The following is a 16250-nucleotide window of genomic DNA, read 5'->3' as shown; positions in this document are numbered from 1 at the left end:
TTGATTAAAAATCATAGAACAAGTATCTGCTGGAACTCTTAAACATGCATGTATCTCCGCTCTTTTATATCTACCATTTTAAGATAATTTTACTGTTTTTTGGTATGTCGCGAGATTTTTAATAGCTGTGTATTATGCTTATGCTTGAGACGGAATTGGATGCAACTTACTTCATGATATTAACTGATGTTCTTAATTTTTTTATGATTGTTTTTATTGTACTTTTATGATCGCCGATGTCAATCGAATAAAGTAATTATTAAATTGAATTGATTAAAAATCATAGAACACAGGTATCTGCTGAAACAGTTCCAACATACATGTATCCCAAACTGAACATACTGCATGTGTTCAATATCTTAGAATACATAGTTTCAGATCAAAATCTTATCTCAAAGCACCAGTTCAGGAACCTAGACCATATGAGGGTGTTAACAATCTGTCACAAAGCATTGCAAATTGTGTTAAATCTGAAGAAAGTAGTTTTCAGGGCGCACAACACATTTTTCATTCTTAGAGGAAAGTGGTATCACCGCTTTAGAACTGGTGTACTACATCACAGTTTACTTGTTCATCCCAAGTTAGTAAATATTTGGGAAAGTCCATCGAAGGGTCTGGCTTGAATATACCAGCTATACCACTAATAGAGCTACCCCCATATCTGACGTGTAAATCGTGCAACAAACCTCATGTAAAAATATGATAAAGTCTCTTTAACCCCTTGCATGCTGGTGACGGCTCCCGTCCGTCATGGTACACAGTGCTCGTGTGCTGATGACGGCCGGGAGCCGTCACGACCACGCCCGCGATCGGAATGTGCCGCATAGGAGCGAAATTCCGACCGCAGACAAGGGGTTAAATCCAACAAAGTGTCTTTTTAACATGCCCCAGCATTTCAGCTTTGCGCATTAGATTGAATCCTTGCATTAAGTGACACTGATGAGAAGTGATGGTCTAAATATGAAACGTTCATGCCTATACGCCCACCGCCCTGACGACGACGCGACTGATGAAGCGAGCAGTAATTCAGTTGTCGTGTGCACTCTGTGTGAGGCCTAGATTGGCATTACAGATGGAACAGCATTAAAGCCTGTTAAAACATCTGGAAGAGGGGCTTTTGTACAGCGCACATGCTGAACTGATGTATTTATACTTGAAATGCGATGAAAAGGGGGCAGAGTAAATAAGGTAACTGTCTAGGATCACACAGTGTGGTCGAACACGATAGCTGGGATTGATCCCAGGTTTCCTGGTTTCACACTGTGTAATTCCACCAATAGCTGGGTGTTTCTTTATATTTTTGGTTTTACATCAAAGGTGAATGTTTTGTCTTTAATTATCTCAGGAGACACATCAGTCCACTGTGTTAAAAATATACACACATTATATGTTAAATCAAGTTGATATAAGGAGCCGTTCTAGAATAAAGTATTTGAGTTAATGGAGTGCGGAGCACTCTGTTTTAATGTGACCTCATTGAAGACCAACTCACTGAAGATCACCTCACTCATCCTCTCCCTATCCAACGAACCCGAACACCGCCAGACACAACTTTCGAGAAGGCATGGAAGCCGTCGCCAAATGGATGAAAAACAGCTGCCTTCCAACTAAATGCAAACAAAACAGAAGTACTGATCATGGGCCCAAACCCAGACGCCTGGAATGACACCCGGTGGCCCCCCGCTCTCGGAAGCCCCCGCCCACCTCCACGGACCACACACGCAACCTGGGAATCATCCTGGACTCAGAGCTCAAAATGGACCGCCAGATCACCTCCGTCTCGTCCTCCTGCTTCCACACCCTCTGCCTCCTACGTAAGACCTTCAAATGGATCCCCCTCAAACACAGAAAGACCGTCACTCATGCCCTGGTCACCAGCAGGCTCGACTACGGAAACGCACTCTATGCCGGAATAAACAAAAACCTCACACACAAGCTACAGAACATCCAAAACGCTGCTGCAAGACTCCTCCTCAACCTGCCAAGACACTGCCACATCTCCCAGCACCTGCGCACACTCCACTGGCTCCCCATCGAAGCTAGAGTCACCTTCAAGATGCTCACCCACGCACACAAGGCCCTCCACGATACCGGACCACCATACCTGAACAGCCGACTCAAATTCCACGCACCCCAAAGGACCCTACGATCAGCCCAGCTCTCCTACGCCGTGGTCCCCTGCACCAGAAAGACCATATCGGGAGGCCGCTCCTTCCGCACGGCCAGTGCCTGGAACAACATTTCGCTCCACCTCCGACAGATAACATCGCTCCCCATCTTCGAAAGAAACCTCAAAACCTGGCTCTTCGACAGACCCCCTCCTGTATGGACTGGAACCTGCGAACTCCCCACCCCCGAGCACCTGGAGACCCTTACGGGTGAGTAGTCCTGCTTAAAAAACACATGGTTTGATTTGATTTGATTTTACTGAAGCCCACCTCACTGAAGTGAGGGTACGGTGACTGGAGACCCCTGGGTGGCAGTGCAGGGTGGAGTCAGCCCGCTCCGGAGAATCACCAATAGGTGCTGGTTCTGCTAAGTGGCCCTCTAGTGTGGACAGGTGGAAGAGGGGCATTTGCACAGTGGTACTTGATGCCCCCATTGCCATGCCAGTGTCCTGGCAGGGCCCAGTTACCCCTATAAACAAAGTCAATTACTGACACCAGTCATGGCGATGCTCTGGTAGCAGAATGTTGAGACGGCGGGATGGTATAGAGGTGGAATGGCGTGGCGGTGAAATAGTGTACCAGTGGAATGCAGGGGTGGTGGAATGCTGTTGTGGTGGACTTATGTGGTAGCCGGCTGGTGGAATGATGTGGCAGTGGAATTGTGTGGCAATGAAATGGTATGGCAGTGGAATTGTGCGGCAGTGCTATTGCGGCGGAATGGTGTTGTGTCAGAATGGCGTTTCCGTGGAATAGGGTGGCAGTTGGATGGTGTGGCAGTGTAATGGTATTGTGGTGGAATGGCATTGTGATGGGATGGTGTTGCAGTGGGATGGTGTGGAGGTGGAATGATGCAAAAATGGAATGGTGTGGCGCTAGAATGGTGCAGCGGTGGAATGGTGCAGCGGTGGAATGGTGCAGGGGAAGGAAGAGGTGTGGCGCAGCGGCCAGGGTGACTGACTCCGGAATCTGGGGTTCACGGTTCGATCCCCGGTGCCGGCGGCATATTAGCCCAGTACCATGTGGCTCTGAGCAATAGCTTGCTTAATCTTCCCGACGGCCCCCCGCGCCTAGATACCCTTACGGGTGATTATTCGCGCTTTACAAAGGTGGATTATTATTATTATTAATATTAATGGTGCAGCGGTGGAATGGTGCAGCGGTGGAATGGTGCACAGATGGAATGGTGCAGTGGTGGAATGGTGCACAGATGGATATCACTGTGGAATGGTGAGATGGTGGGATGGTATTGCTGTGGAAAGGAGTGGAGCTGGGATGGTGTGGAGGTGGAATGGTATGGTGGTGGAATGATGCAATAGTGGAATTGTGGAGTGGAGTGGAGTTGGAATAGTGTGGGGTGGTGTTGTGGATTGATGTGGCGGTGGAATGATGCGATAGTGGAATGGTGTGGTGGTAGAATGTTGTGGTGGAATGGTAGAATGGTGAGATAGTGGAGTGGTATTACTGTGGAATGGAGTGGAGATGGGATGGTGGAAAGGTGGATGGTATTGTAGTGGAAAGGTGCAGTGGTGGAATCAAGTGTCGGTGGTGTGTAGGACTGCACGCGGCAGGTGCCTGTGCCAGGTTTAAATCCCCTCCCTGGTCCACAGAGATCGTGTTAATGTGGGGGGCCCTCTGCGGGCCTCTCATTGGGCCCCAGGAATGTAGTAATGCTCTCTGGTGCTCAAAGGATGATTTGTGTAGGTCTGATAATCGACACCCGCCCAACTCCCCACCCCCATAAGAACATTCCCCTCTCATAAGATCATCACATCCTGCTCCCCCAGGAGAGAAAGTGCTGGTCCTGGATGGAGGGGGCTGGGGGCCCTCTGGCAAGAGAATGAGGGATGAAAGAAAGGGGAATAGAAAACTGCAGAGGCAATCGTTATATGCAGGCAGAGGGGAGAGGGACATGGGCGGGGCATGGAGCTGAGGTCTGTCAGGCACTGATTGATGGCGGCTCTTTCTGTCCACAGCCCCTCCCCCACCAGCCACTTCCAGCTGATGCCAGAAATGTGTGCCACTGAGACAGCATCTGGAGCAGCACATGGTGGAGAAGTAGATGGAGGAAGCAAGGGAAGCATGGGGTGGAGTAGAGGGGAGGAAAAAATACACTTTATTAACCTGACACAACGGCTGAGGTTTATATATATATATATATATATATATATATATATATATATATATATATATATATATATATATATATATTCACTGAAAAAACCATAGGTTTCAGCCACGTTATAGTTAGGAATTAGCATTTAAAAAACCTTAGAAATTGACTGAAAAAACCATAGGTTTCTCACATGTTATAGTTAGCTGGACATTTCACTCATACAAAACCATTGAAATTCCCACGTTATAGTTAGTTGGACTCACTATAACTCACGCGCCCGCAATGCACTGCTGATGACGTCACATATTACATCACTCATGACATGGTCAGTGACATCACTCATGACATCACTGATGACATCTCAAATGACATCACTGATGACATCATCCAGTGAATGTGTGTCTTTCTGAAAAATACATATTTTTTATATATGTATATCTAAAGGTCGATGGAAGAATAAATGGGTAAATAAGTGTCTAAATGGATGTATTTTTTAATAAAAATGATTGCATAACTGACTTATTAGGTGTATCTTAGCAAAATACATGTATTAGCGAGTAATGTTTAAATATGTAAATATCTGTATCAATGTCTCACTTTGTCTATAAGTGGCTGCATGGGTTGGTGAGTAGCTACATGATTGTCTATATGGGTTATTAGTTGGTTTTTTGAGTATCAGTATGAGTGTCTGTATGGTTGGTGGGGGTATTACTTACCGCATAGATGCATGAATGAATGACTCACTGTTTGTATGTGTTTTGAAGACAGCATGTGTGCAGGACTGTATGGGTGGATGAGTGTGTGTATCGGTGTGTTAGTGAATGAATCACTGTCTCAATAGTATCTTTATGAGTAACTACATATGTTTTAAACTAGTATATGTGAGTATTGATGTATATAAGTGAATATGTGTGAGAGTGAGAGATTGGAAGAGTTCCTGTATAAATACGTATGTGTTTCTATAAGTGATTGTTTAAGAGAGTAAGTATGCATACGTTTCTGTAGAAGTAAGTGTAGTGGTGTGTGTATAGCTGTATATGCAAGTAAATGGATGTTTGCATGTGTGAGTATGTGTGTGAGTAACTCTATGGATGATTGTCGGTGTGTAACAGGATGTATAGGTGTATGAGTACATATGATGAGTGAGTACATGTATGAGTGACTATACAGAACTGTTGGCGAATGAGTGGATGTGTATGTAGATGTTGGAATTACTGAATAGGTTGTTGTAACAGGTATTGGTATCTCCATTTTTTAAAAAAATTTTAGTTTCTATTTTTTATGTGTGTATCAAAGGTTATTTTCAGTGAGAGGAGGTCTGCCTCTCTTTCACAAGGATGATGTCATCAGTGATGTCCTCAGTGATGTCATTTGAGATGTCATCAGTGATGTCATCAGTGATGTCACTGACAATGTCATGAGTGATGTAATATGTGACGTCATCAGCAGTGCATTGCGGGCGCGTGAGTTATAGTTAACTGAACTAACTATAACGGGGGAATTTCAATGGTTTTGTATGAGTGAAATATCCAGCTAACTATAACATGTTTGAAACCTATGGTTTTTTCAGTGAATTTCTAAGGTTTTTTTAAATGCTAATTCCTAACTATACCGTGGCTGAAACCTATAGTTTTTCAGTGAATTTCGAAGGTTTTATAAATGATAATTTTTAAATGTATTAATTGTTATATTTTTTGATACTGATTTACTACATTGTTTTAAAACTATTTATTTCTAGATATTTTATTTTTTAAATTACATTACATATTTTTATTATAAATTGAAAAAAATGTTTTTAAAAATATTGAAATTGTAATAATTTTCTTTTATTTTATATATTTTTTAATTTATATATATTTTATATAGCAGGGAATAGTATACTATGGAAGGAAATTCAAGTTTCTGTAAGTATGGTTATAATTACTATTCAGGATTGGTAGTGGGCTGAAAGATGCAGCACTGAGGTCTCTTCTTATAACAGGTAATTAAATTAGAATTTGTGTTCGACTGATTTTAGAGGAATTTTTTAAAGTACCAAAACTCCACACTTAGAAGAAATTCCAAGTGAAACCAGTCAATGTTAGCCTATGGAAGGAAATTCAAGTTACTGTAAGTATGGTTAGAAATATTTTTCAGGATCAGTAGTGGGCTGTAAGATGCAGCAGTGAGGTCTCTCCTGATAACAGGTGAGTACATTGGAATTCGTACTACGTACAGTAAGTGCCACAGAGCTGCGTAGCAGAGAGATGTAAAAAGGGGCACGTCATGCATCACCTCTCTGCAACGCAGCGCAGTGGTGCTTCCTGGAAGCACCTGCGGGACTACTTGGCCCCCTATGGTCCCTCAGGTTTGAAGCTGAATTTTTTCCCCAGCTTAAAACGCGCCACAGGGCGTGTTTGCACACTTCACTTCAGGCCCCGTCCCCTCCCTTCACCACTGTCTATACGCGCCCTGTCACCGTTCTAAGTTGAGAGATTAAGTCCCCTTCAATCCTAAGGATCCCTAGGGTCAAACTAGCCCACTAGGTACCTCCAGTAAGCAAGTCCTTGTGGGACCCCCTAAGCAGGCCTAGGGGGTCAGGGTGTTTCTACCCTGCCCCCTTTGCATGGTTTGCTTGGTTTCTTTCACTGCTTTCTTGTGCCTCGGTTCTACTGAGGCACAAGATGGCTGCCAACACTTCCTGGTTTGGAGTGTTGACAGCCAATTAGCATAAAGCTTGTGCTCGGGAGGGTACACATACGGTACTTTGTCTATAGATATATCTATGATTTTACTTTTGCTTTTCTCAGGAACTACTGAACTGATTTACACCATTTAACAAAAAGCATGATCTGCGAACCAAACTCTACCTTTTTGCCAAATTTGGTGTAATTCCGTTCAGCAGTTCGGGCTGTAGCCGTGTCTAAAGATCCCTATGGAAAATTGCATGGGGAAAACACGTTTTGGGACCCCCTTTTTTTCTCGGCCCCCACCTGACAAATCTCCCGAAACTTTCAGGATAGGAGCGGAGCGGAGCGACCCATCTTCTTGGAGAATTTCACAAAGATACGTCGACCGGCGCCAAAGTTATTCCAAATAGAATGTTGCAGATTTCCTATAGAAACTAGGTCCTAACTATAACTACCTACTGGCGACCGCCAGTAGGTAATATATAATATATCCCAGCTTGTAAATCCCTTACGCAGTAAAGAACGGACCGCACTCAGTTGTATTTTCGGAAATTGAAATCCACAATTTAATTTTATCGTCAGCTTAAGAAACAGGACGCATTTTGGCATCTCGCCTTTGTCAACTGTTACTAATATGCCATTTTCACACACATTTAAATAAAGTTGCATTATGATGTCACGTCCTCTCAAATAATTAACATGAAAAAAGGACAACAATTCATTCTTGTTGCAACGGCGGCCATCTTATAGTGTGTTTCACACTAATTAGTTTCAAACACTTTTTACAATGAGCGCCTAATTAAACAGAAAGTTATTAAGCCCTGGATGCCCATTGATCTGCCAAGCATTTTGCTGTGATCACTTGCACATATATACATGCAATTCATTCAGGTTGATATATGTTGATATATATGGAGGGGAGGCAAAAGCAACAGAGGGGGGGCTGGAGGGGAAGCAAAAGCAACAAAAGAGCGGGCTGGAGAGGGACGCAAAAACAACAAAGGGAGGGCTGGAGGGGAAGCAAAAGCAACCAAAGAGAGGGCTGGAGAGGGATGCAAAAGCAACAAAGGGAGGGCTGGAGGGGGCGCGAAAGCAACAGGGGTAGTACAGGAGTGGGAGCAACACAGGTTTTGCGGAAAGTAACATGGAGGGTGCCGATGGGGGAAACAATCGAGAAAAGCACAAGGGTGCACTCCAGTGGGGCCAGGGAAAAGCAGTCGGACAACAGAGAGCAACACGGAAGGTAGGGGAATGAGACGTACTCAATGAAACGGTGCAAAAACACAGGCACTCAAGTGTAGTGCTTCGCACAAAAGAAAAAAGTAGTGCCTAAAAGCAAGCAGTGGGAGCAGCGATGACAGCCAATCACAGAGATTAAAGAGACAATGCTTCATGGGAGGGACAAGCACAAGATTGACAAGCTGAGACACCAATAATGAGCAGTCAAATAGTGACAAGGAAAGTCAATCAATGGCAAGCGATGGGCAGACCCCAAGTCCCTCTACGTTCTTGCCAGCCACAACATATCTCGCGACAGACAGTGCATGCGCGGTTTAGTAGGCTCAGCCTAGAAACAAACAGCCATGTCTAGGCATCATCTAGTTATTCGCACAGCACAGTAAGCAGATTACCCCGGTGACGGACAGGCACAGCGTCTGTGATGACGGCACATTACCAACCCGCTGCACCAGCTAAAACAGCAGATGTCGCACCAGCAGGGGGCAGACTCTGAGCTCCATTCCCTGAGAATGGTGGCTGCCACCTCAGCTGGCAAATCCACACAGGGCAACCGAGTGTCTTCTTGTGATTGAATCTCCAAAATATGTTGCATCCATGCTGCAGCATGCATAAAACAAAACCTACAAAAATACATTATGCATTGAACGCCATGGAGAAACCATTGAACCCAAATAAATTGAAACATAAGCCTTGCGAAATCCTTCACTCATAGTTCTGGTAAAAAAAACACTAAAATAAACATAGTTTATTTAGTGCCAAGATACCCTGCCGGGTGAAAGGACGCTACAAATGCACATGTGAGCAGACTTTCAAAGAACCCTTGGGGCGTATTTACAAGCCACTTGCACCACTTTTGCGTCATTTTTAACATGGGAAAAGTGACGTGCGGGTGGCGCAAGGGGCTTGTACATAAGGCCCCTTGTACATAAGTCTCAAGAAATCGAGTTCATTTTGGTTTCCAGTGAGTAAAAGTGGCAAACTGCCTACATCGAAGGGGCGTCGAAACCACAGAAGCATGACTAACCCTGCCTGCTCTGAGTCATCACCAGCTGGTCTGCTACGTCACTACCGCAGCTCAGAGAAGGAGGGCCTGGGCACTGCACCAATGAGCAGTCACATATCACTCGCTGGTGAGGAGCACCAGGGTGCGGGCTGGGGCAGTTCCTGGCACATGAGCTGCATGTCAGGCGAGTACCCCAGCTGTGCCAGGGGGCATAACAAAGGCCCACGTCACCTCTGTCAGGAAAACAAACTACCTCACCTCTGTCAGAATACAAACTACCTCACCTCTGTCAGGAATACAAACTACCTCACCTCTGTCAGAATACAAACTACCTCATCTGTCAGGAACACAGAGCTGCCTCACCTCTGTCAGGGATACAAACTACCTCACCTCTGTCAGGAATACAAACTACCTCACCTGTCAGGAACACAAACCTACCTCACCTCTGTCAGGAATACAAACTACCTCCCCTCTGTCAGGAACACAAACCTACCTCACCTCTGTCAGGAATACAAACTACCTCCCCTCTGTCAGGAACACACAGCTGCCTCACCTCTGTCAGAATACAAACTACCTCACCTGTCAGGAACACAAACCTACCTCACCTCGGTCAGGAATACAAACTACCTCCCCTCTGTCAGGAACACAAACCTACCTCACCTCTGTCAGAATACAAACTACCTCACCTCTGTCAGGAATACAAACCTACCTCACCTATCAGGAATACAAACCACCAGACCTCTGTCAGGAATACAAACTACCTCATCTGTCAGGAACACAAACCTACCTCACCTCTGTCAGGAATACAAACTACCTCATCTGTCAGGAACACAAACCTACCTCACCTCTGTCAGAATACAAACTACCTCACCTCTGTCAGGAATACAAACCTACCTCACCTATCAGGAATACAAACCACCAGACCTCTGTCAGGAATACAAACTACCTCATCTGTCAGGAACACAAACCTACCTCACCTCTGTCAGGACACACACTACCTCACCTGTCAGGAACACAAACCTACCTCACCTCTGTCAGGAACACAAACCTACCTCACCTCTGTCAGGAATACAAACTACCTCACCTCTGTCTGGAATACAAACTACCTCACATGTCAGGAACACCAACCTACCTCACCTCTGTCAGGAATACAAACTACCTCATCAGGCAGGAACACAAACATACCTCACCTCTGTCAGGAATACAAACTACCTCACCTCTGTCTGGAATACAAACTACCTCACATGTCAGGAACACCAACCTACCTCACCTCTGTCAGGAATACAACTACCTCATCAGGCAGGAACACAAACATACCTCACCTCTGTCAGGAATACAAACTACGCCATCAGGCAGGAACACAAACCTACCTCACCTCTGTCAGGAATACAAACTACCTCACCTGTCAGGAATACAAACTACGTCATCAGGCAGGAACACAAACCTACCTCACCTCTGTCAGGAATACAAACATACCTCACTTCTGTCAGGAATACAAACTACCTCACCTGTCAGGAATACAAACCTACCTCACCTCTGTCAGGAATAAAACAACAAGACCTCTGTCAGGAATACAAACTACCAGACCTGTCAGGAACACAAACCTACCTCGCCTCTTTCAAAAATACAAACTACCTCATCTGGCAGGAACACAAACCTACCTCACCTTTGTCAGGAATACAAACTGCTTCACCTGTCAGGAATACAAACCTCCAGACCTCTGTCAGGAATACAAACTGCCTCACCTGTCAGGAATACAAACCACCAGACCTCTGTCAGGAATACAAACTGCCTCACCTGTCAAGAATACGAACTACCAGACCTCTGTCAGGAATACAAACTACCTCACCTATCAGAAATACATACCACCAGACCTCTGTCAGCAATACAAACTACCTCACCTGTCAGAGATACAAACTCCCTCCCCTGTCAGGGATACAAACTACCTCACCCCTGTCAGAATACAAACTGCCTCGACTGTCAGGGGTACAAACTACATCACCTGTCAAGAATACAAACTACCTCCCCTGTCATGGATACAAACCTACCTTACCTCTATAAGAAATACAAACCTCTCACATGTCAGGAGTACAAACTACCTCACCTGTCAGGGATACACACCACCTTACCCCTTTCAGAAATACAAACTACCTCATCTCTGTCAGGAATACAAACTACCACACTTCTGAAAGGTATACAAACTACCAGAACTCTGTCAGAAATACAAGCCACCTCACCTGCGTCAGGAATATACACTACCTCACCTCTGTCAGAATGCAGAATACAGTACATCTCACCTCTGCCGGGCAAACAATGTACCTCACATTTGTCAGGAATTCAAACTACCTCCAATATGTAAGGAATACAAATGACCTCATCTCTGCCAGGAGCCCCATTCCTATGTAATTGCTTTAATGGCTTTACGTGCATCGGCCTCCCAGACACATAGCATACTGCCACCACTGTGCCCATCTTTTAAAAGCAAGACCCGCAGTCCCCAAGTTGTTACCGCCCAATCTCCCTGTTGGATTCTGCAGAAAAAATCATCGCCAGGAGGGTTGTGCTGGAGCGGCAGGGAGGGTTGTACTGGCAAGTTTTTTGTCCTGGCTCACTGAGTCAAACACACTGTTGGTGGTACACTATGGTTTCCGGGAGGGGCTGGGTACGGTGGAACAATGTCTTAATTTACACCTTTTTAGGTCAAGCCTAGCGGCAGCACGCATGCGCTGCTTGCTCTGCGAGGCATGCTGTATTAGGGTATGCACTAGCAGCCCCGTCCACTCATCGCCCATATTTGTCATTGGCTTTGTGTCACAGTCCTTCTTAAATTGTGGCTTCTTATTCGTAAATGGGCTTGTTAGTCCCGCCTTGGTATTTGTTTATTTTATTTATTTTTTATATATTTGAAAAGTTTTATATAGCGCTGGCTAGACCCGGAGGTATCAGAGCGCTTTACATGAGTATCAGACCATAGTTGCAGGTTGTATCATTACAAAGAGTACACAGTTATTAGAGAATAGCTACATTGTTACATGTTAGGTCGAGACAAACAATAAGGACATATGCGTGAGGGAAAAAGCAGGCAAGGGAAGAGATTCAGGGGAGAGGGGGTAAGAGCAGGGGAAGTAGACAGCGAATGAAGGAGGGAAAGAGGAGGGGGAGGGTGAGAGACACAGCATGAAAAAAGAGGGGGAGGGTGACGGGGGCATAAACCGGTAGATGAGTAATAGCTACGTCCAAAGTCCAGTAAGCTGTGATCCCAGGGGAAGTGGTATCACTTCCCTATCTCAGTTGCGGGAGGCTCCCTTTAAGCAGTGGGCTCTCTCAGAGGGGTCTCTGAGACTCCAAGGCCCACCTACTGGATCCTTCTCCAAAAAGGGGCGAGGGAGTGCTTTGGCAAGGGGTGCCATACCATACCTCAACTGTGAGTGGCTCCCTAGGCGTAGGGGACTCTCTCAGCGGGTTCGCTGAGACTCCAGAGTATAAGTAATTGGATCTTTCCCCAACAAGGGTAGAAGGAGTGCTTATTTAAAGGGCACAAGGGACAAGGGGCTAGGCGGCGTAGCAGGCAAGGGGAGAGATTAGAGGGGGAGGGGATAGGGGCAGAGGAAGTAGACAAAGATTGAAAGAGGGAAAGCGGTGGGGGAGGGTGAGAGATAGAGCATGAAAGAGGGGGGAAGGGGGGCACAAACCGGTAAACGGGTAAAAACCGCGTCCAAGGTCCGGTAAGCTGTTATCCCAGGGGAAGTGGTATCATTCCCACATCTCCGCTGAGTGAGGCTCCCTTTACGCAGTTGACTCTCTCAGAGGGCACCGCCTTGTCTCCAATTATTGCCGCCCATTATGACTGGACCTTTTACTTGGCTCGTTACACGGCCTGCTTTATCTAAGGGGTGAGCACTATTTTTGTTATTGACACTGATGGGGACAATGGTGGCTACTTTTTTGGGTATTCGCATAATGATCGCTGCACCCGTTTTAGGGATACCACGATCATTTACATTTTTTTATTTGATTTCACTTTCATGTTGAGCATGGCGTCCACTTCTGGGTCACCGCGCTAAGTTTAAATTGTTTTTTAACTTTAACACTGAGCGTGGCGCCTGCTTCAGGACACTGCGCTCAGTGTTAAAGTTTAAAAAAAAGAAACCTAGCGCGATGTCCTTGAAGCAGCGCTGGGCTCAGTTTTAAGCTTAAACAATAATTTGCACTACAATACGTCTCGCATTTACACAAGTTTAAGCTATTGGCATTGGCTATTGGCTATTTATGTTTTAAAAAACAAAACAAAAGTAATAGGCATTGTGATTTACAATGCCCATTGCTTTAACTCGCTTAAATGCAAGACCTATTGCATTGCAAATGCTTGTTAAGTGTGCTATTGCCAAGAGAAAACAAATGTGTTATCAACAGACTGAAGTTGTAAGCTCTTTTTTTGTCTAAATGCTGCTGCAGATGGACTCGCCACATGATATGGTTTCCTAATCTTGGCTTCCTTGGGCTGTTGGTACTGTTGTATGTTTTTATTCTGGCTACATTATTATGTAATTCATTGTTCGCTCATTTTTTTTATCTTGTGTATAATTGAGGCCTGGAAATGTTTTAATGATATTTTTAATACCTGTACTGTGCTTTTATGGCTGTGTTTTACTGCCAAAATAAAGTTTTATCTGATCCGTCAGGAATACAAACTACCTCATCTCTGTCAGGAATACACAACACATCTGTTTGGAATGTAGAACACAGAATCATCCACCTCTTCCAGTACCACACAACCTATACCTCACATCTGACAACAATGCACAACAGAAACTGAACACCTCTGTCAGGAATACACAGAAGACAACCTCACCACTGCCAGGAACACAAAACAAAGTGAGATGCACAAGAAGTGTGAGGTGCAGGGCAGTGAACACGAAATGAAGTCTGAAACGTGTCAACAGGAAGCGGCGGGTCACCCAGGAGGGCTGGCTCTGCCCTGCTGCGTTAGAAGGGTCTGCAGAGCACCAGGTTCCCACAAGAGGGTCCCCGGGGCCAAGAACAAACCTGGCCAACAATACCTGCCTTATGGTCTCCTCATTGGGCACCTATACATCACAATGAAATAGAGGGGGGTTTGGAACTGGGCCACAATACACCATGGTCACTAAAGTCCAACACTTCACGAAAAAGATTGAGGTACCACCTGATTTTAACTTGTGGGTCTGCTTACCCGAAGTTGCCCTTCACGTGGGTCACCAGCCAATTAAGGGGAGGCTGTGGGCGCCGCACTACTACTGGGTGCAGCGTTTCCCGCCCCCCCACCGATGTGGGAGACCGGCGTGACCGCCATAGTGGCGGCATGACCGAGTCAGTGCCCTGCCTTGCAAAGAACAGTCGACAAGTTGAGTACAGAGAACCCACAGGGCAATAAGGAACACCTTTACACCTAATACCATACATGCCAACATTTTAGGACAAGGACGTGGGAGATTTACAATAAAAAATCGAGAGAATGAAAATTTCCCATTGACTTCTATTATAGAAAATGCAATTTCAGGCGGGAGAGAAATGTGGCTCAATGATTAGAGCGGCAGACCCTGATGCAGAGGTCTAGCCCGGGACCAGGGTTCAATTCCCCGCCTTGGCGTGTCTTGGGCTCAAAAATTTCCCCGGACCTGATAATTCTCGCCTCGGTGCCTATTCCAATCATGGAGTCCCACTCTGCAACTCTGGGCAATAGCTTGCTTAATCTCCACAACGTCCCCCACAACGCTAAGGATGCCTGGCCTCCACCTTGGGGGTGCCCAGGAGTGGACGCCTCACAGGGAAAGCCAGGATGGGTTCCACAGCGGTATTCGTACAAGCGCCTTGAGACCCTTGCGGGTGAGTAGTGCGCTATACAAGTATCAATTTACATTACATTTACAAATAAAGTCATTTTTGCCTTGAAAAATCGGTCGAATCCCGCCTGAATCGGGTCTATTGGCATGTATGTAATACTATGCTATTTTTGTCATGTTATGAGTATTTGTATGGTGCACATTCTGACCCTGGCATGGCCTCGGAGCTCTTTCGGCAGTCTGGAGTTACTATCACAGACCAGAGTCTGATTGAGGTTGTGCTGTGGTGCTGTGGTGTGTCCAGCTCACGCTCACAGGCGGCCGCCTCTTGTTCGTTGAGCTGTGAGTGTAGGATGGTGCTTTAGTGTGAAAGCACAAGGTGGGTGGACAGGAAGGACGGCTCTGCTCATAAAGCACTTTGTGTCCCACCAAGAGCGCCTTGAAGTGCACCTGCTGCTTCTCTGGTAGCCAGTGACGTCATGCAGATTTGTAGAGCACACTACACACCGAGAGGGTATCCTGGCGCTGAGCAGTGTGAGTGTAGGCACACCTAACTGCTAGTGGCAGCACTTGAATAGCCAGGTCTTCAGCTTTGTGCAGAGTTCAGGGAGTGAGGAGGCGGCTCACACGGGCAGCTCCCAGCCGTTCTATGCTTTAGGAGTGATATCGAGACGGCTCGACAGCCAGATTTCCTTATGTGTGGAATTTGTGCAGGTAGCAGTTCGGACGAGCGAAGGTATCTGGAAGATTTGTGAAAGCAGGTTCGAAAGTTGAGGTATGGTGTGCCACTGCTGTGCAGTGCTTTGAATGTGTGTGTGAAGGGTTTGAAATGTGCTTGTTTATGAATGGGGAGCTCCTTTGGATGTGAGTGCGGCGTGGGAGCTTGAGAGGGATTCTGGCTGCCAAATTCTGAATAATCTGCAGCCTTCTGGTGAGTTTTTGGTTGATCCCGGCATAGAGGGTGTTCCTGTACTCTAGCATTCTTGTGACCGGTGCATGTGTGGTGGTGTGTGGTGGTTTTCTGGGTGCTAATTGGGAGTCATTTGAAAATCGTCCTCAGCATCTTCAGGGTCCGGAAGCATGAGATGGTGACGGTGTTGACTTGGGTGGTCAAGTCGAGCTTGTTGTCGATGATGATCCTGATATTCTTGGCATGGCTGGTGTCGGTGGGTGTCGGTCGTAGCTCTGTGGCCACCTGGTGGAGTACCACGGTAAAGTGCTCTTCCCGAAGATCAC

At 46.0% G+C, this 16250-nt stretch overlaps 1 protein-coding gene across 3 annotated transcripts in view; it reads right to left on the bottom strand.

Annotated features, from left to right (window-relative positions):
• DLG4 (discs large MAGUK scaffold protein 4) overlaps positions 1-16250 on the bottom strand; it is a 704738-nt gene that overhangs the window by 235870 nt on the left and 452618 nt on the right. The window lies entirely within an intron of this gene.

The sequence above is a fragment of the Lissotriton vulgaris genome, chromosome 12 (assembly GCF_964263255.1).
Source record: "Lissotriton vulgaris chromosome 12, aLisVul1.2, whole genome shotgun sequence".
In the NCBI taxonomy this organism is placed as follows: domain Eukaryota; kingdom Metazoa; phylum Chordata; class Amphibia; order Caudata; family Salamandridae; genus Lissotriton; species Lissotriton vulgaris.
The sequence above is the reverse complement of the archived record's forward strand: the minus strand, read 5'-3'. Positions and strand labels throughout refer to the sequence as shown.